At 54.8% G+C, this 21849-nt stretch overlaps 8 non-coding genes across 8 annotated transcripts; all 8 read left to right on the forward strand.

Annotated features, from left to right (window-relative positions):
• Positions 1-1063: 1063 nt before the first annotated feature.
• On the forward strand, positions 1064-1155 carry LOC137753256 (small nucleolar RNA SNORD116). The gene has a single exon (XR_011071429.1). It is a non-coding gene; the product is annotated as a small nucleolar RNA SNORD116 (small nucleolar RNA).
• Positions 1156-4081: 2926 nt separating this feature from the next.
• LOC137778614 (small nucleolar RNA SNORD116) lies at positions 4082-4173 on the forward strand. The gene has a single exon (XR_011076949.1). It is a non-coding gene; the product is annotated as a small nucleolar RNA SNORD116 (small nucleolar RNA).
• Positions 4174-6579: 2406 nt separating this feature from the next.
• Positions 6580-6671, forward strand: LOC137753817 (small nucleolar RNA SNORD116). Its single transcript, XR_011071589.1, has one exon. It is a non-coding gene; the product is annotated as a small nucleolar RNA SNORD116 (small nucleolar RNA).
• Positions 6672-9560: 2889 nt separating this feature from the next.
• On the forward strand, positions 9561-9652 carry LOC137751136 (small nucleolar RNA SNORD116). Its single transcript, XR_011070699.1, has one exon. It is a non-coding gene; the product is annotated as a small nucleolar RNA SNORD116 (small nucleolar RNA).
• Positions 9653-12060: 2408 nt separating this feature from the next.
• LOC137753005 (small nucleolar RNA SNORD116) lies at positions 12061-12152 on the forward strand. Its single transcript, XR_011071346.1, has one exon. It is a non-coding gene; the product is annotated as a small nucleolar RNA SNORD116 (small nucleolar RNA).
• Positions 12153-15077: 2925 nt separating this feature from the next.
• Positions 15078-15169, forward strand: LOC137777692 (small nucleolar RNA SNORD116). The gene has a single exon (XR_011076592.1). It is a non-coding gene; the product is annotated as a small nucleolar RNA SNORD116 (small nucleolar RNA).
• A 2406-nt stretch (positions 15170-17575) lies between these two features.
• On the forward strand, positions 17576-17667 carry LOC137753766 (small nucleolar RNA SNORD116). The gene has a single exon (XR_011071574.1). It is a non-coding gene; the product is annotated as a small nucleolar RNA SNORD116 (small nucleolar RNA).
• A 2926-nt stretch (positions 17668-20593) lies between these two features.
• On the forward strand, positions 20594-20685 carry LOC137777697 (small nucleolar RNA SNORD116). Its single transcript, XR_011076595.1, has one exon. It is a non-coding gene; the product is annotated as a small nucleolar RNA SNORD116 (small nucleolar RNA).
• The last annotated feature ends 1164 nt before the right edge of the window (positions 20686-21849 follow it).

A 21849-nucleotide genomic window follows, 5' to 3' on the forward strand; every position in this document is an offset into this window, starting at 1 on the left:
AGATACCCAGTTGCTGCAAGGGTTTGCCCCGCCACTTTGGGCATTGGAATGGCTCCCTTGCCATTAGCTTTGGTTGCGGTCCTAGGAAGTTCCTCTGGCTTGGCAGGAGACCAGGAAGTATGCCTGCTGGTGAGTCTCCCTTGATCAGTCCAGGCGTTCCTCAGGTGCCCTTTGTCAAGGGTCCCTACGAGCCGCTTTTGATGGAGGTCGTCATATTCGGCCAAGGGCCCTTCCCTTGTGGAAGATCTCTCCCCTTGAGGGTGTGTCCACTCTGTGGAAGCATAAGTGCCAAGGGTGAGTTTGTTGCCAAAGAGGGCACTTGTTCTTAGGCTGAGGGGGCCCAGTTGTCCTGAGGGTGTCTCAGGGGATCAGGAAGACATCGTTTTGCTGTGATGCAGGGCAGATTGCTCAGGAGAGGAATTTCAGGGCCCGAGACCAGGGTCTTGTTGGTCGGCGGCGCTCTTTGTCCTGGTGGCCGCACGCTCTGTAGGCGCCTGTGCCACGATGCTATCACGTTTGGGTGCGTACACACAGGCAAGATGGACAGCAAATGAAATGTTGAGGAGAGATAGAACACACATCACTGGGTGGTATCGACCTTTCCCTCGCTGCGCCCGTGCACCCTCCTCAAGCCTGCGTGTGTTCTCTCACCCGAGCCAGGTGGAATGCCAGGGAAAGAATGCCAGCAGCAGCCTGGGGCCATCCGTATAATCCCTGATACCCGTTGAAAGGAGGACGGCGTGGCAAGGCGAGGCCAGGCGAAGGAGTCTCGGAGGGGTCCTGGCGTGCATTCCATGAGGATCCTGCTTTAACCCTTGTTGTGGTAAGTGACACTTCTTTGCTAAACCTAAAGGTTTGGCGACGGGAACGTGTGCACCGGGGCTACACCCTCACCTTCTGGTCTTTTCTCGGGGAACACGAGCTTTGATGCCCTGAGAACTGGCTGCATTTCCTGACCCATGGCTCGGCTCTGGCCACTTCTGTACGCTGATATGATTCAGCTCGCTGGCCGTCCCATGGTGGAATCTGCAACTTTGCATGTCCAACGTTTGAGCATGTGCTTGGATCGATGATTACTCCCACAAATGCATTCCTTGGAAATCTGAACAAAATGAGTGAGAAATCCCTACCGTCTCCTCGTTGGAACTGAGGTCCAGCACGTGGCTCCCAAAAGGAAAGTAAGGAGAGGTTCACATTGCATTTGTGGCCGTGGGTGTCCACAGCCACGTTGTTCAATTTGAGGGTTGTGGTCATCTCATGGGGAGAAGAGCCATTGGGAAAGGAGCCTGGAATGCCAATCCAGGCGGGAAGGCGTGGGACAGCGTGCCGTCTCTGGGTTCCTTGGTCTAGCCAGGACTGCTGTCCCCTGCCACGGTTCAGCATGCAGGTAGGAGAGGAAGCGTGCGCCATTGCTGGTTCTGTCACCTGAGCTTGAGTTCTACAGGCTGCCCCCACCTGCTGGTCATTGCCTTGTGGCCTCAAAGAAACAGAAGTCTGTAGGCTCAGGGTCAGAACAGGATTCCAGGCCTAGGGCAGGCTTCTTTGTCATGTTCTGCTTGGGAGACCATATGCAATTTAGGTTTCTCCTGATGAGGGGAGAAATCAAATGGGCCACTGTTCCTGGGAGTTTAGGCAATCTGATGGCTCCTCCTCGGGTTGTGTCCTGCTTGTGTGTGCTGTGTGAAGGGGCTGGAAAATGCCTTAGTCAAGCTTGGTCACGGCAAGCTTCCTTGGTGAGGGGTGGCTCTGGCGTCTTCCCGTGACACGTTGGGATCCCGGTGGAGAGAGATTAAGGTAAGGCGAGTGAAAGAGAGACGTGAGATGGCTGGCTAAGCCCACAGGTTTACTGGTTGGTGGATAGATCTACGGTGGCCATGGGGTTCCCGGAACACATTTGGGATTCCCTCAGGAGCATCTGGAGGCACGTGTAGGGAGAGAATACGGGAGCACATTTGTGGACTGTCCCGCCTCTTTCCTCTCCTTGGCCGATTTGCTTCATGGCGGGTCCTTGTCCAGTGAAAGGTTGCCTACATGGCACAGTATGGTGTCTACTCATGGGGGCCGATTTGGAGGCCTTGGGGTGTTTAGTCCCTGTCTGGCCACGTTCCACCTGTGTTGAAGACGTGAAGGTGTTCCTGAGGACAGCCAAGCATCATTTCTCTACCCGGCCCACATAGCGTTCCCTGAGGATTGGAGCTCTACCAGGAGGTCTTTGGGCGCAACCATGCAGAAACAAGGGAGTCGGCTGCCAAGGAAAGGCTACAGTTTTAAGGGCAGGAGAGGATGTGTGGCGTGGGTGTCATTTTTCCTGCCACCCGCTGGTGCGTCGAGACTGTGGTATCCGGCGAGCCTGGCCACAGGCCAGACAAGTCATACCGGTTCAAGTGTCTAGGCTGTTGTCTGGGTTCTCTCGTTGCATGGCTGTGGGTACCAAGTTGCTTGCAGAGTACCTGGGCCTCACGGTTTCCCCAATGTCACGTCACTGATGGTCCCAGAGTGTGAAAGTACCAGACACCACTGCAAGTTACACCATTGCTGCAAGGGTTTCCCCGCCGCGTTGAGCATCGGAATGGTTCCCATGCCATTAGCTTTGTGTGTGGGCCAAGGGTAGGTTGCCAGTCTTGGCAGCAGGCCAGGAAGTATGGCTACAGGTGAATCTCCATTGTTCAGGCCAGGAGTTCCTCTGGTGTGTTTTGTCACCGGTCCCTACAAGCTGCTTTTGTGGGAGGTCGTCCCATTTGGCCAAGGGCCGTTCCCTTGTGGAAGACCTCAGGGACCACATTTCCCCTTGAGGGTGAGTCCATTGTGTCTAAGCGTATGCGCCAGGAGTGGTTTGGTTCCCCAGAGGGCAGTGGCTCTTAGGCTGAGCATTCCCATTTCCCCTGAGGGTGTCTCAGCGGTTCAGGATGACATCCCTATGATGTGTCGGTGGGGAGGCGGCTCAGGCGGGGAAGTTCAAGGCCCATACCAGGGGTTTGATGGACGGCCGTGCTCTTTGTGTTGATGCCCGTGCACTCTGAAGGCATCTGTGCCACGATGAATTCAGGTTTGGCTGTGGACACACAGACATGATGGGCTTCAAATGAAATGTTGAGGGGAGATAGAGCGCACATCGCTGGGCGGTATCACCCTTTGCCTCTGTGCCCCCGTTCACTTTTCTCAAACATCCCTGTGTTCTGTCACACTGAGGCAGGTGTTGGAGTGCCTGGGAACAAACACCTGCAGCAGCATGGAGCCCTCTGTATAGTCCCTGATACCTGGCGAAGTGAGGACAGTGCGGCAAGTTGAGGCAAGTCGAGGCAAAAGAGTCTCAGAGTGATTTTGGCGTGAAGTACTTGAGGATCCTCGTAGGAACCTTGTGGTGGTGAGTGGAAATTCTTTGCAGAAACCTAGATTTGTGGCCACGGGGACTTGTGCCCTGAGACTACACCCTCACCTTCTTGGCTCTTCCAGTGGCACCCCAGATCCGATGCCATGATCCTTAGCTCCATTTGCAGGCCCATGGGTCGACTCTGGCCCCTCCTGACTGCTGACATGATTGAGATCGGTGGCTGCCCTGCGGTGGAGCCTGCAACTTTGAACGTGCAGCCTTTGAGCAGGTGGATTGATGATGTCTCCCATAAATGCACTGCTTGGAACTCTGAACCAATGAATGGGTCTCAGGTTTCTCCGCGGTCATGTCACTGACGGGCCCGGGGGTGAAAATACAAGGTGGCAGGGCAAGTTACCCAGTTGCTGCAAGGGTTTGCCCTGCCAGTTTGGGCATTGGAATATCTCCAATGCCAATAGCTTTATGTACGACCCAAGGGCATCACCTCTGGCTTGACAAGGTTCCTGGTAGAAACCTTGTGGGGGTAAACGGAACTTCTTTGAAGAAACCTAGATGTTTGGCCACGGGGACTTGTGCAGCGAGACTACACCGTCACATTCCGGGCGCTTCCTGGGGCACCCGAGATCCGATGCCCTGAGACTTGGGTGCACTGTCTGCCTCGTGGCTCGAGTCTGGCCGCTCCCTACTACTGAGAGGACTGAGCTTGATGACAGTCCGTGACTTCCACGTCCAGCCTTTGAGCAGCTGCGTGGATCGGTGATGACTCCCATAAATGCATTCCTTCGAAATCTAAACAAAATGAATGAGCAATACGTACCATCTTCTCATCCTAACTGAGGTCCAGCACGTGGCTCCCAAAGGAAAATTAGGGAGAAGTCCATGTCGCATTTGCTACTGTGGGCTTGCACAGGAACATTGTTCAAGTTGAGGGTGGCGGGCTTCTCGTGCAGAAAGAGCCATGTGGAGAGGAGCCTGGGATGTCCCTCTACGTGGGAGGGCTAAGGACAACTTGACGTCTCTGGGCACCTGAGTCTAGCCAAAACTGCTATCCCCTGCCGCGGTCAGCATGCGGGTATGAAAGGAAGCGTGAGCCACTGGTACTCCTCTGGCTTGCCCTCGAGATCTACAGGCCACTCTCGAGCTCAGGTCGTTGCCTTGTTCCCGCAAGGAAACAGAAGTCTCTGCACTCAGGGTCAGAGAAGGAGTCCTGGCCAGGCCAGGCTTCTAGGTCATGTTCAGCTTGGGAGGTGGGATGTAGTTTACGTTTGCCCTGATGGTCAGGGGAAATCAAATGGGCCACCGTCCCACGGATTTGGGCGATGCCGTTGGTTCCTCCTTGGGTTGTGTCCTGCTTGTGTGTTGTGTGTGGAGAGGTTGGAAAATGCCTTAGGCAAATCCAGGGGATATCAAGCTACTTAGGTGAGGGGTGGATTCGTTTGGATCCTGGTGGAGAGAGGAAGGCAAGGCGAGCGGGAAATACACGTGAGAGTGTTGGCTAAGCGCACAGGCTTACTGTTGGGTGGATTGATGGTCGGTGGACATAGGGTTCCCGGAACTCTTTTGGGATATCTTCAGGAGCAATTGGAATCCCGTGTAGGGAAGGAATACAGGTGCACATTCATGGACCATCCCAACCTTTTCCTCTCCTTTCTCAATGTGCTTCACGGCGGGTCCTTGTTCCAGTGAATGGTGCTTTCACGGCACAGTATGGTGTCTTCTCACGGGGCCCGATTTGGAGCCGTTGGGATGTTTTGTCTCTGTGTGGCCTCCCTGCCCTATGTTGAGGATGTTAAGGTGTTCCTTAGGACAGCCCAGCGTCATTGCTATACTCAGTCGGCATAGCATTCCCTGAGTTTTGGAGCTCTTCCCGGAGGGCTTTGGGCCCAACCATGCAGAAAGAAGCGAGTTGGCTGCCAAGGAAATGCTACAGGTTTAAGGGCTGGAGTGAATGTGTGCTGCAGGGGTCATTTTATCCTGCCGCCTTCTGGTGCTGCGAGCCTGTGATCTCCAGCATGCATGGCTTCAAGCCAGAGAAGTCATGCCGGTTCAAGTGTCCAGGATGTTGGAGGCGTCCCCTCATTGCACGGCTGTGGGTGACACGTTGTTTCTGGAGGACCTGCGTCTCATGGTTTCTCCTAGGTCTTGTCCTTGAAGGGAAGAAAGACAATGTGCAAGGTGCTACGATACGATACCCAGTTGCTGCAAGGGTTTGCCCCGCCACGTTGGGCATTGGAATGTCTCCCTTGCCATTAGCTTTGGTTGCGGTCCTAGGAAGTTCCTCTGGCTTGGCAGGAGACCAGGAAGTATGCCTGCTGGTGAGTCTCCCTTGATCAGTCCAGGGGTTCCTCAGGTGCCCTTTGTCACGGGTCCTTACGAGCCGCTTTTGATGGAGGTCGTCATATTCGGCCAAGGGCCCTTCCCTTGTGGAAGATCTCTCCCCTTGAGTGTGTGTCCACTGTGTGGAATCATAAGAGCCAAGGGCGTGTTTGTTGCCAAAGAGGGCACTTGCTCTTAGGCTGAGGGGGCCCAGTTGTCCTGAGGGCGTCTCAGGGGATCAGGAAGACATCGTTTTGCTGTGATGCAGGGCAGATTGCTCAGGAGAGGAATTTCAGGGCCCGAGACCAGGGTGTTGTTGGTCGGCGGCGCTCTTTGTCCTGATGGCCGCATGCTCTGTAGGCGCATGTGCCACGATGCTTTCACATTTGGGTGCGTACACACAGGCAAGATGGACAACAAATGAAATGTTGAGGAGAGATAGAACACACATCACTGGGTGGTATCGACCTTTCCCTCGCTGCGCCCTTGCACCCTCCTCAAGCCTGCGTGTGTTCTCTCCCCCAGCCAGGTGGAATGCCAGGGAAAGAATGCCAGCAGCAGCCTGGGGCCATCCGTATAATCCCTGATACCCGTTGAAAGGAGGACGGCGTGGCAAGGCGGGGCCAGGCAAAGGAGTCTCGGAGGGGTCCTGGCGTGCATTCCATGAGGATCCTGCTTTAACCCTTGTTGCGGTAAGTGACACTTCTTTGCTAAACCTAAAGGTTTGGCGACGGGAACGTGTGCACCGGGGCTACACCCTCACCTTCTGGTCTTTTCTCGGGGAACACGAGCTTTGATGCCCTGAGAACTGGCTGCATTTCCTGACCCATGGCTCGGCTCTGGCCACTTCTGTACGCTGATATGATTCAGCTCGCTGGCCGTCCCATGGTGGAATCTGCAACTTTGCATGTCCAACGTTTGAGCATGTGCTTGGATCGATGATGATTCCCACAAATGCATTCCTTGGAAATCTGAACAAAATGAGGGAGAAATCCCTACCGTCTCCTCGTTGGAACTGAGGTCCAGCACGTGGCTCCCAAAAGGAAAGTAGGGGGAGGTTCACATTGCATTTGCGGCCGTGGGTGTCCAGAGACACGTTGTTCAAGTTGAGGGTTGTGGTCATCTCATGGGGAGAAGAGACATTGGGAAAGGGGCCTGGGATGCCAATCCAGGTGGGAAGGCTTGGGACAGCGTGCCGTCTCTGGGTTCCTTGGTCTAGCCAGGACTGCTGTCCCCTGCCACGGTTCAGCATGCAGGTAGGAGAGGAAGCGTGCGCCATTGCTGGTTCTGCCACCTGCGCTTGAGTTCTACAGGCTGCCCCCACCTGCTGGTCATTGCCTTGTGGCCTCAAAGAAACAGAAGTCTGTAGGCTCAGGGTCAGAACAGGATTCCAGGCCTAGGGCAGGCTTCCTTGTCATGTTTTGCTTGGGAGACCATATGCAATTTAGGTTTCTCCTGATGAGGGGAGAAATCAAATGGGCCACTGTTCCTGGGAGTTTAGGCAATCTGATGGCTCCTCCTCGGGTTGTGTCCTGCTTGTGTGTGCTGTGTGAAGGGGCTGGAAAATGCCTTAGTCAAGCTTGGTCACGGCAAGCTTCCTTGGTGAGGGGTGGCTCTGGCATCTTGCCGTGACACGTTGGGATCCCGGTGGAGAGAGATTAAGGTAAGGCGAGTGAAAGAGAGACGTGAGATGGCTGGCTAAGCCCACAGGTTTACTGGTGGGTGGATAGATCGACGGTGGCCATGGGGTTCCCGGAACACATTTGGGATTCCCTCAGGAGCATCTGGAGGCACGTGTAGGGAGAGAATACGGGAGCACATTTGTGGACTGTCCCGCCTCATTCCTCTCCTTGGCCGATTTGCTTCATGGCGGGTCCTTGTCCAGCGAAAGGTTGCCTTCATGACACAGTATGGTGTCTTCTCATGGGGGCCGATTTGGAGGCCTTGGGGTGTTTTGTCCCTGTCTGGCCACGTTCCCCCTGTGTTGAAGACGTGAAGGTGTTCCTGAGGACAGCCAAGCATCATTTCTCTACCCGGCCCACATAGCGTTCCCTGAGGATTGGAGCTCTACCAGGAGGTCATTGGGCGCAACCATGTTTTAAGGGCAGGAGAGGATGTGTGGCATGGATGTCATTTTTCCTGCCACCCGCTGGTGCGTCTAGACTGTGGTATCCGGCGAGCCTGGCCACAGGCCAGACAAGTCATACCGGTTCAAGTGTCTAGGCTGTTGTCTGGGTTCTCTCGTTGCATGGCTGTGGGTACCAAGTTGCTTGCAGAGTACCTGGGCCTCACGGTTTCCCTAATGTCATGTCACTGATGGTCCCAGAGTGTGAAAGTACCAGACACCACTGCAAGTTACACCATTGCTGCAAGGGTTTCCCCGCCGCGTTGAGCATCGGAATGGTTCCCATGCCATTAGCTTTGTGTGTGGGCCAAGGGTAGGTTGCCAGTCTTGGCAGCAGGCCAGGAAGTATGGCTACAGGTGAATCTCCATTGTTCAGTCCAGGAGTTCCTCTGGTGTGTTTTGTCACCGGTCCCTACAAGCTGCTTTTGTGGGAGGTCGTCCCATTTGGCCAAGGGCCGTTCCCTTGTGGAAGATCTCAGGGACCACATTTCCCCTTGAGGGTGAGTCCACTCTGTGGAAGCGTATGCGCCAGGAGTGGTTTGGTTCCCCAGAGGGCAGTGGCTCTTACGCTGAGTAATCCCATTTCCCCTGAGGGTGTCTCAGCGTTTCAGGGTGACATCCCTATGCTGTGTCGGTGGGGAGGCGGCTCAGGCGGGGAAGTTCAAGGCCCATACCAGGGGTTTGATGGACGGCCGTGCTCTTTGTGTTGATGCCCGTGCACTCTGAAGGCATCCGTGCCACGAAGCATTCACGTTTGGCTGTGGACACACAGACATGATGGGCTGCAAATGAAATGTTGAGGGGAGATAGAGCGCACATCGCTCGGCTGTATCAACCTTTGCCTATGTGCCCCCGTTCACTTTTCTCAAACATCCCTGTGTTCTGTCACACTGAGGCAGGTGGTGGAATGCCCGGGAACAAACACCTGCAGCAGCATGGGGCCCTCTGTATAGTCCATGGTACCTGGAGAAGTGAGGACAGTGCGGCAAGTGGAGGCAAGTCGAGGCAAAAGAGTCTCAGAGTGATTTTGGCGTGAAGTACTTCAGGATCCTCGTAGGAACCTTGTGCTGGTGAGTGGAAATTCTTTGCAGAAACCTAGATGTTTGGCCACGGGGACTTGTGCCCTGAGACTACACCCTCACCTTCTTGGCTCTTCCAGTGGCACCCGAGATCCGATGCCATGATCCTTAGCTCCATTGGCAGCCCCGTGGGTCGGCTCTGGCCGCTCCTGACTGCTGATATGATTCAGATCGTTGGCTGCCCTGCGGTGGAGCCTGCAACTTTGAACGTGCAGCCTTTGAGCAGGTGGATTGATGATGACTCCCATAAATGCACTGCTTGGCACTCTGAACCAATGAATGGGTCTCAGGTTTCTCCGCAGTCATGTCACTGACGGGCCCGGGGGCGAAAATACAAGGCGGCAGGGAAAGTTACCCAGTTGCTGCAAGGGATTGCCCTGCCAGTTTGGGCATTGGAATATCTGCAATGCCAGTAGCTTTCTGTACGACCCAAGGGCATCGCCTCTGGCTTGACAAGGTTCCTGGTAGAAACCTTGTGGGGGTAAACGGAACTTCTTTGAAGAAACCTAGATGTTTGGCCACGGGGACTTGTGCGGCGAGACTACACCGTCACATTCCAGGCGCTTCCTGGGGCACCCGAGCTCCGATGCCCTGAGACTTGGGTGCACTTTCTGCCCCGTGGCTCGAGTCTGGCCGCTCCCTACTGCTGAGAGGATTGAGCTTGCTGACAGTCCACGACTTTGCACGTCCAGCCTTTGAGCAGCTGCGTGGATCGGTGATGACTCCCATAAATGCATTCCTTCGAAATCTAAACAAAATGAATGAGCAATACCTACCATCTTCTCATCCTAAGTGAGGTTCAGCACGTGGCTCCCAAAGGAAAATTAGGGAGAGGTCCATGTCGCATTTGCTACCGTGGGCTCGCGCAGCAACATTGTTCAAGTTGAGGGTGGCGGGCTTCTCGTGCAGAAAGAGCCATGTGGAGAGGAGCCTGGGATGTCCATCTACGTGGGAAGGCTAAGGACAACTTGACGTCTCTGGGCACCTGAGTCTAGCCAAAACTGCTATCCCCTGCCGCGGTCAGCATGCGGGTATGAAAGGAAGCATGAGCCACTGGTACTCCTCTGGCTTGCCCTCGAGACCTACAGGCCACCCTCGATCTCAGGTCGTTGCCTTGTTCCCGCAAGGAAACAGAAGTCTCTGCACTCAGGGTCAGAGAAGGAGTCCTGGCCAGGCCAGGCTTCTATGTCATGTTCAGGTTGGGAGGTGCGATGTAGTTTACGTTTGCCCTGATGGTCAGGGGAAATCAAATGGGCCACCGTCCCACGGATTTGGGCGACGCTGTTGGCTCCTCCTTGGGTTGTGTCCTGCTTGTGTGTTGTGTGTGGAGTGGTTGGAAAATGCCTTAGGCAAATCCAGGGGACATCAAGCTACTTAGGTGAGGGGTGGATTCGTTTGGGTCCTGGTGGAGAGAGGAAGGCAAGGCGAGCGGGAAATACACGTGAGATTGTTGGCTAAGCCCACAGGCTTACTGTTGGGTGGATAGATGGTCAGTGGACATAGGGTTCCCGGAACTCTTTTGGGATATCTTCAGGAGCATTTGGAGTCCCGTGTAGGGAAGGAATACAGGTGCACATTCATGGACCATCCCAACCTTTTCCTCTCCTTTCTCAATGTGCTTCACGGCGGGTCCTTGTTCCAGTGAATGGTGCCTTCACGGCACAGTATGGTGTCTTCTCACTGGGCCCGATTTGGAGCCGTTGGGATGTTTTGTCCCTGTGTGGCCTCCTTGCCCCTATGTTGAGGATGTTAAGGTGTTCCTTAGGACAGCCCAGCGTCAGTGCTATACCCAGTAGGCATAGCATTCCCTGAGGTTTGCAGCTCTCCCCGGAGGTCTTTGGGCCCAACCATACAGAAAGAAGTGAGTTGGCTGCCAAGGAAATGTTACAGGTTTAAGGGCTGGAGTGAAAGTGTGCTGCAGGGGTCATTTTATCCTGCCGCCTTCTGGTGCTGCGAGCCTGTGATCTCCAGCATGCATGGCTTCAAGCCAGAGAAGTCATGCCGGTTCAAGGGCCCAGGATGTTGGAGGCGTTCCCTCATTGCACGGCTGTGGGTGACACGTTGGTTCTGGAGGACCTGGGTCTCATGGTTTCTCCAAGGTCTTGTCCTTGAAGGGAAGAAAGACAATGTGCAAGGTGCTACGATAAGATACCCAGTTGCTGCAAGGGTTTGCCCCGCCACTTTGGGCATTGGAATGGCTCCCTTGCCATTAGCTTTGGTTGCGGTCCTAGGAAGTTCCTCTGGCTTGGCAGGAGACCAGGAAGTATGCCTGCTGGTGAGTCTCCCTTGATCAGTCCAGGCGTTCCTCAGGTGCCCTTTGTCACGGGTCCCTACGATCCGCTTTTGATGGAGGTCGTCATATTCGGCCAAGGGCCCTTCCCTTGTGGAAGATCTCTCCCCTTGAGGGTGTGTCCACTGTGTGGAATCATAAGTGCCAAGGGCGTGTTTGTTGCCAAAGAGGGCACTTGTTCTTAGGCTGAGGGGGCCCAGTTGTCCTGAGGGTGTCTCAGGGGATCAGGAAGACATCGTTTTGCTGTGATGCAGGGCAGATTGCTCAGGAGAGGAATTTCCGGGCCCGAGACCAGGGTCTTGTTGGTCGGCGGCGCTCTTTGTCCTGATGGCCGCACGCTCTGTAGGCGCATGTGCCACGATGCTTTCACGTTTGGGTGCGTACACACAGGCAAGATGGACAGCAAATGAAATGTTGAGGAGAGATAGAACACACATCACTGGGTGGTATCGACCTTTCCCTCGCTGCGCCCGTGCACCCTCCTCAAGCCTGCGTGTGTTCTCTCACCCGAGCCAGGTGGAATGCCAGGGAAAGAATGCCAGCAGCAGCCTGGGGCCATCCGTATAATCCCTGATACCCGTTGAAAGGAGGACGGCGTGGCAAGGCGAGGCCAGGCGAAGGAGTCTCGGAGGGGTCCTGGCGTGCATTCCATGAGGATCCTGCTTTAACCCTTGTTGCGGTAAGCGACACTTCTTTGCTAAACCTAAAGGTTTGGCGACGGGAACGTGTGCACCGGGGCTACACCCTCACCTTCTGGTCTTTTCTCGGGGAACACGAGCTTTGATGCCCTGAGAACTGGCTGCATTTCCTGACCCATGGCTCGGCTCTGGCCACTTCTGTACGCTGATATGATTCAGCTCGCTGGCCGTCCCATGGTGGAATCTGCAACTTTGCATGTCCAACTTTTGAGCATGTGCTTGGATCGATGATGACTCCCACAAATGCATTCCTTGGAAATCTGAACAAAATGAGTGAGAAATCCCTACCGTCTCCTCGTTGGAACTGAGGTCCAGCACGTGGCTCCCAAAAGGAAAGTAGGGAGAGGTTCACATTGCATTTGCGGCTGTGGGTGTCCACAGCCACGTTGTTCAAGTTGAGGGTTGTGGTCATCTCATGGGGAGAAGAGCCATTGGGAAAGGAGCCTGGGATGCCAATCCAGGCGGGAAAGTGTGGGACAGCGTGCCGTCTCTGGGTTCCTTGGTCTAGGCAGGACTGCTGTCCCCTGCCACGGTTCAGCATGCACGTAGGAGAGGAAGCGTGCGCCATTGCTGGTTCTGCCACCTGCGCTTGAGTTCTACAGGCTGCCCCCACCTGCTGGTCATTGCCTTGTGGCGTCAAAGAAACAGAAGTCTGTAGGCTCAGGGTCAGAACAGGATTCCAGGCCTAGGGCAGGCTTCTTTGTCATGTTCTGCTTGGGAGACCATATGCAATTTAGGTTTCTCCTGATGAGGGGAGAAATCAAATGGGCCACTGTTCCAGGGACTTTAGGCAATCTGATGGCTCCTCCTCGGGTTGTGTCCTGCTTGTGTGTGCTGTGTGAAGGGGCTGGAAAATGCCTTAGTCAAGCTTGGTCACGCAAACTTCCTTGGTGAGGGGTGGCTCTGGCATCTTGCCGTGACACGTTGGGATCCCGGTGGAGAGAGAGTAAGGCAAGGCGAGTGAAAGAGACACGTGAGATGGCTGGCTAAGCCCACAGGTTTACTGGTGGGTGGATAGATCGACGGTGGCCATGGGGTTCCCGGAACACATTTGGGATTCCCTCAGGAGCATCTGGAAGCTCGTGTAGGGAGAGAATACGGGAGCACATTTGTGGACTGTCCCGCCTCTTTCCTCTCCTTGGTCGATTTGCTTCATGGCGGGTCCTTGTCCAGCGAAAGGTTGCCTTCATGGCACAGTATGGTGTCTTCTCATGGGGACCGATTTGGAGGCCTTGGGCTGTTTTGTCCCTGTCTGGCCACGTTCCCCCTGTGTTGAAGACGTGAAGGTGTTCCTGAGGACAGCCAAGCATCATTTCTCTACCCGGCCCACATAGTGTTCCCTGAGGATTGGAGCTCTACCAGGAGGTCATTGGGTGCAACCATGCAGAAACAAGGGAGTCGGCTGCCAAGGAAAGGCTACAGTTTTAAGGGCAGGAGAGGATGTGTGGTGTGGGTGTCATTTTTCCTGCCACCCGCTGGTGCGGCGAGACTGTGGTATCCGGCGAGCCTGGCCACAGGCCAGACAAGTCATACCGGTTCAAGTGTCTAGGCTGTTGTCTGGGTTCTCTCGTTGCAAGGCTGTGGGTAACAAGTTGCTTGTAGAGTACCTGGGCCTCACGGTTTCCACAATGTCACGTCACTGATGGGCCCAGAGTGTGAAAGTACCAGACACCACTGCAAGTTACACCATTGCTGCAAGGGTTTCCCCACCGCGTTGAGCATCGGAATGGTTCCCATGCCATTAGCTTTGTGTGTGGGCCAAGGGTAGGTTGCCAGTCTTGGCAGCAGGCCAGGAAGTATGGCTACAGGTGAATCTCCATTGTTCAGTCCAGGAGTTCCTCTGGTGCGTTTTGTCACCGGTCCCTACAAGCTGCTTTTGTTGGAGGTCGTCCCATTTGGCCAAGGGCCGTTCCCTTGTGGAAGACCTCAGGGACCACATTTCCCCTTGAGGGTGAGTCCATTGTGTGGAAGCGTATGCGCCAGGAGTGGTTTGGTTCCCCAGAGGGCAGTGGCTCTTAGGCTGAGCATTCCCATTTCCCCTGAGGGTGTCTCAGCGGTTCAGGATGACATCCCTATGATGTGTCGGTGGGGAGGCGGCTCAGGCGGGGAAGTTCAAGGCCCATACCAGGGGTTTGATGGACGGCCGTGCTCTTTGTGTTGATGCCCGTGCACTCTGAAGGCATCTGTGCCACGATGAATTCAGGTTTGGCTGTGGACACACAGACATGATGGGCTTCAAATGAAATGTTGAGGGGAGATAGAGCGCACATCGCTGGGCGGTATCACCCTTTGCCTCTGTGCCCCCGTTCACTTTTCTCAAACATCCCTGTGTTCTGTCACACTGAGGCAGGTGTTGGAGTGCCTGGGAACAAACACCTGCAGCAGCATGGAGCCCTCTGTATAGTCCCTGATACCTGGCGAAGTGAGGACAGTGCGGCAAGTTGAGGCAAGTCGAGGCAAAAGAGTCTCAGAGTGATTTTGGCGTGAAGTACTTGAGGATCCTCGTAGGAACCTTGTGGTGGTGAGTGGAAATTCTTTGCAGAAACCTAGATTTGTGGCCACGGGGACTTGTGCCCTGAGACTACACCCTCACCTTCTTGGCTCTTCCAGTGGCACCCCAGATCCGATGTCATGATCCTTAGCTCCATTTGCAGGCCCGTGGGTCGACTCTGGCCCCTCCTGACTGCTGACATGATTGAGATCGGTGGCTGCCCTGCGGTGGAGCCTGCAACTTTGAACGTGCAGCCTTTGAGCAGGTGGATTGATGATGTCTCCCATAAATGCACTGCTTGGAACTCTGAACCAATGAATGGGTCTCAGGTTTCTCCGCGGTCATGTCACTGACGGGCCCGGGGGTGAAAATACAAGGTGGCAGGGCAAGTTACCCAGTTGCTGCAAGGGTTTGCCCTGCCAGTTTGGGCATTGGAATATCTCCAATGCCAATAGCTTTATGTACGACCCAAGGGCATCACCTCTGGCTTGACAAGGTTCCTGGTAGAAACCTTGTGGGGGTAAACGGAACTTCTTTGAAGAAACCTAGATGTTTGGCCACGGGGACTTGTGCAGCGAGACTACACCGTCACATTCCGGGCGCTTCCTGGGGCACCCGAGCTCCGATGCCCTGAGACTTGGGTGCACTGTCAGCCCCGTGGCTCGAGTCTGGCCGCTCCCTACTGCTGAGAGGACTGAGCTTGATGACAGTCCGTGACTTCCACGTCCAGCCTTTGAGCAGCTGCGTGGATCGGTGATGACTCCCATAAATGCATTCCTTCGAAATCTAAACAAAATGAATGAGCAATACCTACCATCTTCTCATCCTAACTGAGGTCCAGCACGTGGCTCCCAAAGGAAAATTAGGGAGAAGTCCATGTCGCATTTGCTACTGTGGGCTCGCACAGGAACATTGTTCAAGTTGAGGGTGGCGGGCTTCTCGTGCAGAAAGAGCCATGTGGAGAGGAGCCTGGGATGTCCCTCTACGTGGTAGGGCTAAGGACAACTTGACGTCTCTGGGCACCTGAGTCTAGCCAAAACTGCTATCCCCTGCCGCGGTCAGCATGCGGGTATGAAAGGAAGCGTGAGCCACTGGTACTCCTCTGGCTTGCCCTCGAGATCTACAGGCCACCCTCGAGCTCAGGTCGTTGCCTTGTTCCCGCAAGGAAACAGAAGTCTCTGCACTCAGGGTCAGAGAAGGAGTCCTGGCCAGGCCAGGCTTCTAGGTCATGTTCAGCTTCGGAGGTGGGATGTAGTTTACGTTTGCCCTGATGGTCAGGGGAAATCAAATGGGCCACCGTCCCACGGATTTGGGCGATGCCGTTGGTTCCTCCTTGGGTTGTGTCCTGCTTGTGTGTTGTGTGTGGAGAGGTTGGAAAATGCCTTAGGCAAATCCAGGGGATATCAAGCTACTTAGGTGAGGGGTGGATTCGTTTGGATCCTGGTGGAGAGAGGAAGGCAAGGCGAGCGGGAAATACACGTGAGAGTGTTGGCTAAGCGCACAGGCTTACTGTTGGGTGGATTGATGGTCGGTGGACATAGGGTTCCCGGAACTCTTTTGGGATATCTTCAGGAGCAATTGGAATCCCGTGTAGGGAAGGAATACAGGTGCACATTCATGGACCATCCCAACCTTTTCCTCTCCTTTCTCAATGTGCTTCACGGCGGGTCCTTGTTCCAGTGAATGGTGCTTTCACGGCACAGTATGGTGTCTTCTCACGGGGCCCGATTTGGAGCCGTTGGGATGTTTTGTCCCTGTGTGGCCTCCTTGCCCTATGTTGAGGATGTTAAGGTGTTCCTTAGGACAGCCCAGCGTCATTGCTATACTCAGTCGGCATAGCATTCCCTGAGGTTTGGAGCTCTTCCCGGAGGGCTTTGGGCCCAACCATGCAGAAAGAAGCGAGTTGGCTGCCAAGGAAATGCTACAGGTTTAAGGGCTGGAGTGAAAGTGTGCTGCAGGGGTCATTTTGTCCTGCCGCCTTCTGGTGCTGCGAGCCTGTGATCTCCAGCATGCATGGCTTCAAGCCAGAGAAGTCATGCCGGTTCAAGGGTCCAGGATGTTGGAGGCGTCCCCTCATTGCACGGCTGTGGGTGACACGTTGTTTCTGGAGGACCTGCGTCTCGTGGTTTCTCCTAGGTCTTGTCCTTGAAGGGAAGAAAGACAATGTGCAAGGTGCTACGATACGATACCCAGTTGCTGCAAGGGTTTGCCCCGCCACGTTGGGCATTGGAATGTCTCCCTTGCCATTAGCTTTGGTTGCGGTCCTAGGAAGTTCCTCTGGCTTGGCAGGAGACCAGGAAGTATGCCTGCTGGTGAGTCTCCCTTGATCAGTCCAGGGGTTCCTCAGGTGCCCTTTGTCACGGGTCCTTACGAGCCGCTTTTGATGGAGGTCGTCATATTCGGCCAAGGGCCCTTCCCTTGTGGAAGATCTCTCCCCTTGAGTGTGTGTCCACTGTGTGGAATCATAAGAGCCAAGGGCGTGTTTGTTGCCAAAGCGGGCACTTGCTCTTAGGCTGAGGGGGCCCAGTTGTCCTGAGGGCGTCTCAGGGGATCAGGAAGACATCGTTTTGCTGTGATGCAGGGCAGATTGCTCAGGAGAGGAATGTCAGGGCCCGAGACCAGGGTGTTGTTGGTCGGCGGCGCTCTTTGTCCTGATGGCTGCACGCTCTGTAGGCGCATGTGCCACGATGCTTTCACGTTTGGGTGCGTACACACAGGCAAGATGGACAGCAAATGAAATGTTGAGGAGAGATAGAACACACATCACTGGGTGGTATCGACCTTTCCCTCGCTGCGCCCGTGCACCCTCCTCAAGCCTGCGTGTGTTCTCTCCCCCAGCCAGGTGGAATGCCAGGGAAAGAATGCCAGCAGCAGCCTGGGGCCATCCGTATAATCCCTGATACCCGTTGAAAGGAGGACGGCGTGGCAAGGCGCGGCCAGGCAAAGGAGTCTCGGAGGGGTCCTGGCGTGCATTCCATGAGGATCCTGCTTTAACCCTTGTTGCGGTAAGTGACACTTCTTTGCTAAACCTAAAGGTTTGGCGACGGGAACGTGTGCACCGGGGCTACACCCTCACCTTCTGGTCTTTTCTCGGGGAACACGAGCTTTGATGCCCTGAGAACTGGCTGCATTTCCTGACCCATGGCTCGGCTCTGGCCACTTCTGTACGCTGATATGATTCAGCTCGCTGGCCGTCCCATGGTGGAATCTGCAACTTTGCATGTCCAACGTTTGAGCATGTGCTTGGATCGATGATGACTCCCACAAATGCATTCCTTGGAAATCTGAACAAAATGAGGGAGAAATCCCTACCGTCTCCTCGTTGGAACTGAGGTCCAGCACGTGGCTCCCAAAAGGAAAGTAGGGAGAGGTTCACATTGCATTTGCAGCCGTGGGTGTCCAGAGACACGTTGTTCAAGTTGAGGGTTGTGGTCATCTCATGGGGAGAAGAGACATTGGGAAAGGGGCCTGGGATGCCAATCCAGGTGGGAAGGCTTGGGACAGCGTGCCGTCTCTGGGTTCCTTGGTCTAGCCAGGACTGCTGTCCCCTGCCACGGTTCAGCATGCAGGTAGGAGAGGAAGCGTGCGCCATTGCTGGTTCTGCCACCTGCGCTTGAGTTCTACAGGCTGCCCCCACCTGCTGGTCATTGCCTTGTGGCCTCAAAGAAACAGAAGTCTGTAGGCTCAGGGTCAGAACAGGATTCCAGGCATAGGGCAGGCTTCTTTGTCATGTTTTGCTTGGGAGACCATATGCAATTTAGGTTTCTCCTGATGAGGGGAGAAATCAAATGGGCCACTGTTCCTGGGAGTTTAGGCAATCTGATGGCTCCTCCTCGGGTTGTGTCCTGCTTGTGTGTGCTGTGTGAAGGGGCTGGAAAATGCCTTAGTCAAGCTTGGTCACGGCAAGCTTCCTTGGTGAGGGGTGGCTCTGGCATCTTGCCGTGACACGTTGGGATCCCGGTGGAGAGAGATTAAGGTAAGGTGAGTGAAAGAGAGACGTGAGATGGCTGGCTAAGCCCACAGGTTTACTGGTGGGTGGATAGATCGACGGTGGCCATGGGGTTCCCGGAACACATTTGGGATTCCCTCAGGAGCATCTGGAGGCACGTGTAGGGAGAGAATACGGGAGCACATTTGTGGACTGTCCCGCCTCTTTCCTCTCCTTGGTCGATTTGCTTCATGGCGGGTCCTTGTCCAGCGAAAGGTTGCCTTCATGGCACAGTATGGTGTCTTCTCATGGGGACCGATTTGGAGGCCTTGGGCTGTTTTGTCCCTGTCTGGCCACGTTCCCCCTGTGTTGAAGACGTGAAGGTGTTCCTGAGGACAGCCAAGCATCATTTCTCTACCCGGCCCACATAGTGTTCCCTGAGTATTGGAGCTCTACCAGGAGGTCATTGGGTGCAACCATGCAGAAACAAGGGAGTCGGCTGCCAAGGAAAGGCTACAGTTTTAAGGGCAGGAGAGGATGTGTGGTGTGGGTGTCATTTTTCCTGCCACCCGCTGGTGCGGCGAGACTGTGGTATCCGGCGAGCCTGGCCACAGGCCAGACAAGTCATACCGGTTCAAGTGTCTAGGCTGTTGTCTGGGTTCTCTCGTTGCATGGCTGTGGGTAACAAGTTGCTTGTAGAGTACCTGGGCCTCACGGTTTCCACAATGTCACGTCACTGATGGGCCCAGAGTGTGAAAGTACCAGACACCACTGCAAGTTACACCATTGCTGCAAGGGTTTCCCCACCGCGTTGAGCATCGGAATGGTTCCCATGCCATTAGCTTTGTGTGTGGGCCAAGGGTAGGTTGCCAGTCTTGGCAGCAGGCCAGGAAGTATGGCTACAGGTGAATCTCCATTGTTCAGTCCAGGAGTTCCTCTGGTGCGTTTTGTCACCGGTCCCTACAAGCTGCTTTTGTTGGAGGTCGTCCCATTTGGCTAAGGGCCGTTCCCTTGTGGAAGACCTCAGGGACCACATTTCCCCTTGAGGGTGAGTCCACTGTGTGGAAGCGTATGCGCCAGGAGTGGTTTGGTTCCCCAGAGGGCAGTGGCTCTTAGGCTGAGCATTCCCATTTCCCCTGAGGGTGTCTCAGCGGTTCAGGATGACATCCCTATGATGTGTCGGTGGGGAGGCGGCTCAGGCGGGGAAGTTCAAGGCCCATACCAGGGGTTTGATGGACGGCCGTGCTCTTTGTGTTGATGCCCGTGCACTCTGAAGGCATCTGTGCCACGATGAATTCAGGTTTGGCTGTGGACACACAGACATGATGGGCTTCAAATGAAATGTTGAGGGGAGATAGAGCGCACATCGCTGGGCGGTATCACCCTTTGCCTCTGTGCCCCCGTTCACTTTTCTCAAACATCCCTGTGTTCTGTCACACTGAGGCAGGTGTTGGAGTGCCTGGGAACAAACACCTGCAGCAGCATGGAGCCCTCTGTATAGTCCCTGATACCTGGCGAAGTGAGGACAGTGCGGCAAGTTGAGGCAAGTCGAGGCAAAAGAGTCTCAGAGTGATTTTGGCGTGAAGTACTTGAGGATCCTCGTAGGAACCTTGTGGTGGTGAGTGGAAATTCTTTGCAGAAACCTAGATTTGTGGCCACGGGGACTTGTGCCCTGAGACTACACCCTCACCTTCTTGGCTCTTCCAGTGGCAGCCCAGATCCGATGCCATGATCCTTAGCTCCATTTGCAGGCCCGTGGGTCGACTCTGGCCCCTCCTGACTGCTGACATGATTGAGATCGGTGGCTGCCCTGCGGTGGAGCCTGCAACTTTGAACGTGCAGCCTTTGAGCAGGTGGATTGATGATGTCTCCCATAAATGCACTGCTTGGAACTCTGAACCAATGAATGGGTCTCAGGTTTCTCCGCGGTCATGTCACTGACGGGCCCGGGGGTGAAAATAAAAGGTGGCAGGGCAAGTTACCCAGTTGCTGCAAGGGTTTGCCCTGCCAGTTTGGGCATTGGAATATCTCCAATGCCAATAGCTTTATGTACGACCCAAGGGCATCACCTCTGGCTTGACAAGGTTCCTGGTAGAAACCTTGTGGGGGTAAACGGAACTTCTTTGAAGAAACCTAGATGTATGGCCACGGGGACTTGTGCGGCGAGACTACACCGTCACATTCCGGGCGCTTCCTGGGGCACCCGAGCTCCGATGCCCTGAGACTTGGGTGCACTGTCAGCCCCGTGGCTCGAGTCTGGCCGCTCCCTACTGCTGAGAGGACTGAGCTTGATGACAGTCCGTGACTTCCACGTCCAGCCTTTGAGCAGCTGCGTGGATCGGTGATGACTCCCATAAATGCATTCCTTCGAAATCTAAACAAAATGAATGAGCAATACCTACCATCTTCTCATCCTAACTGAGGTCCAGCACGTGGCTCCCAAAGGAAAATTAGGGAGAAGTCCATGTCGCATTTGCTACTGTGGGCTCGCACAGGAACATTGTTCAAGTTGAGGGTGGCGGGCTTCTCGTGCAGAAAGAGCCATGTGGAGAGGAGCCTGGGATGTCCCTCTACGTGGGGGGGCTAAGGACAACTTGACGTCTCTGGGCACCTGAGTCTAGCCAAAACTGCTATCCCCTGCCGCGGTCAGCATGCGGGTATGAAAGGAAGCGTGAGCCACTGGTACTCCTCTGGCTTGCCCTCGAGATCTACAGGCCACCCTCGAGCTCAGGTCGTTGCCTTGTTCCCGCAAGGAAACAGAAGTCTCTGCACTCAGGGTCAGAGAAGGAGTCCTGGCCAGGCCAGGCTTCTAGGTCATGTTCAGCTTGGGAGGTGGGATGTAGTTTACGTTTGCCCTGATGGTCAGGGGAAATCAAATGGGCCACCGTCCCACGGATTTGGGCGATGCCGTTGGTTCCTCCTTGGGTTGTGTCCTGCTTGTGTGTTGTGTGTGGAGAGGTTGGAAAATGCCTTAGGCAAATCCAGGGGATATCAAGCTACTTAGGTGAGGGGTGGATTCGTTTGGATCCTGGTGGAGAGAGGAAGGCAAGGCGAGCGGGAAATACACGTGAGAGTGTTGGCTAAGCGCACAGGCTTACTGTTGGGTGGATTGATGGTCGGTGGACATAGGGTTCCCGGAACTCTTTTGGGATATCTTCAGGAGCAATTGGAATCCCGTGTAGGGAAGGAATACAGGTGCACATTCATGGACCATCCCAACCTTTTCCTCTCCTTTCTCAATGTGCTTCACGGCGGGTCCTTGTTCCAGTGAATGGTGCTTTCACGGCACAGTATGGTGTCTTCTCACGGGGCCCGATTTGGAGCCGTTGGGATGTTTTGTCCCTGTGTGGCCTCCTTGCCCTATGTTGAGGATGTTAAGGTGTTCCTTAGGACAGCCCAGCGTCATTGCTATACTCAGTCGGCATAGCATTCCCTGAGGTTTGGAGCTCTTCCCGGAGGGCTTTGGGCCCAACCATGCAGAAAGAAGCGAGTTGGCTGCCAAGGAAATGCTACAGGTTTAAGGGCTGGAGTGAATGTGTGCTGCAGGGGTCATTTTATCCTGCCGCCTTCTGGTGCTGCGAGCCTGTGATC

This window comes from Eschrichtius robustus, chromosome 1 (assembly GCF_028021215.1).
Source record: "Eschrichtius robustus isolate mEscRob2 chromosome 1, mEscRob2.pri, whole genome shotgun sequence".
Lineage (NCBI taxonomy): Eukaryota > Metazoa > Chordata > Mammalia > Artiodactyla > Eschrichtiidae > Eschrichtius > Eschrichtius robustus.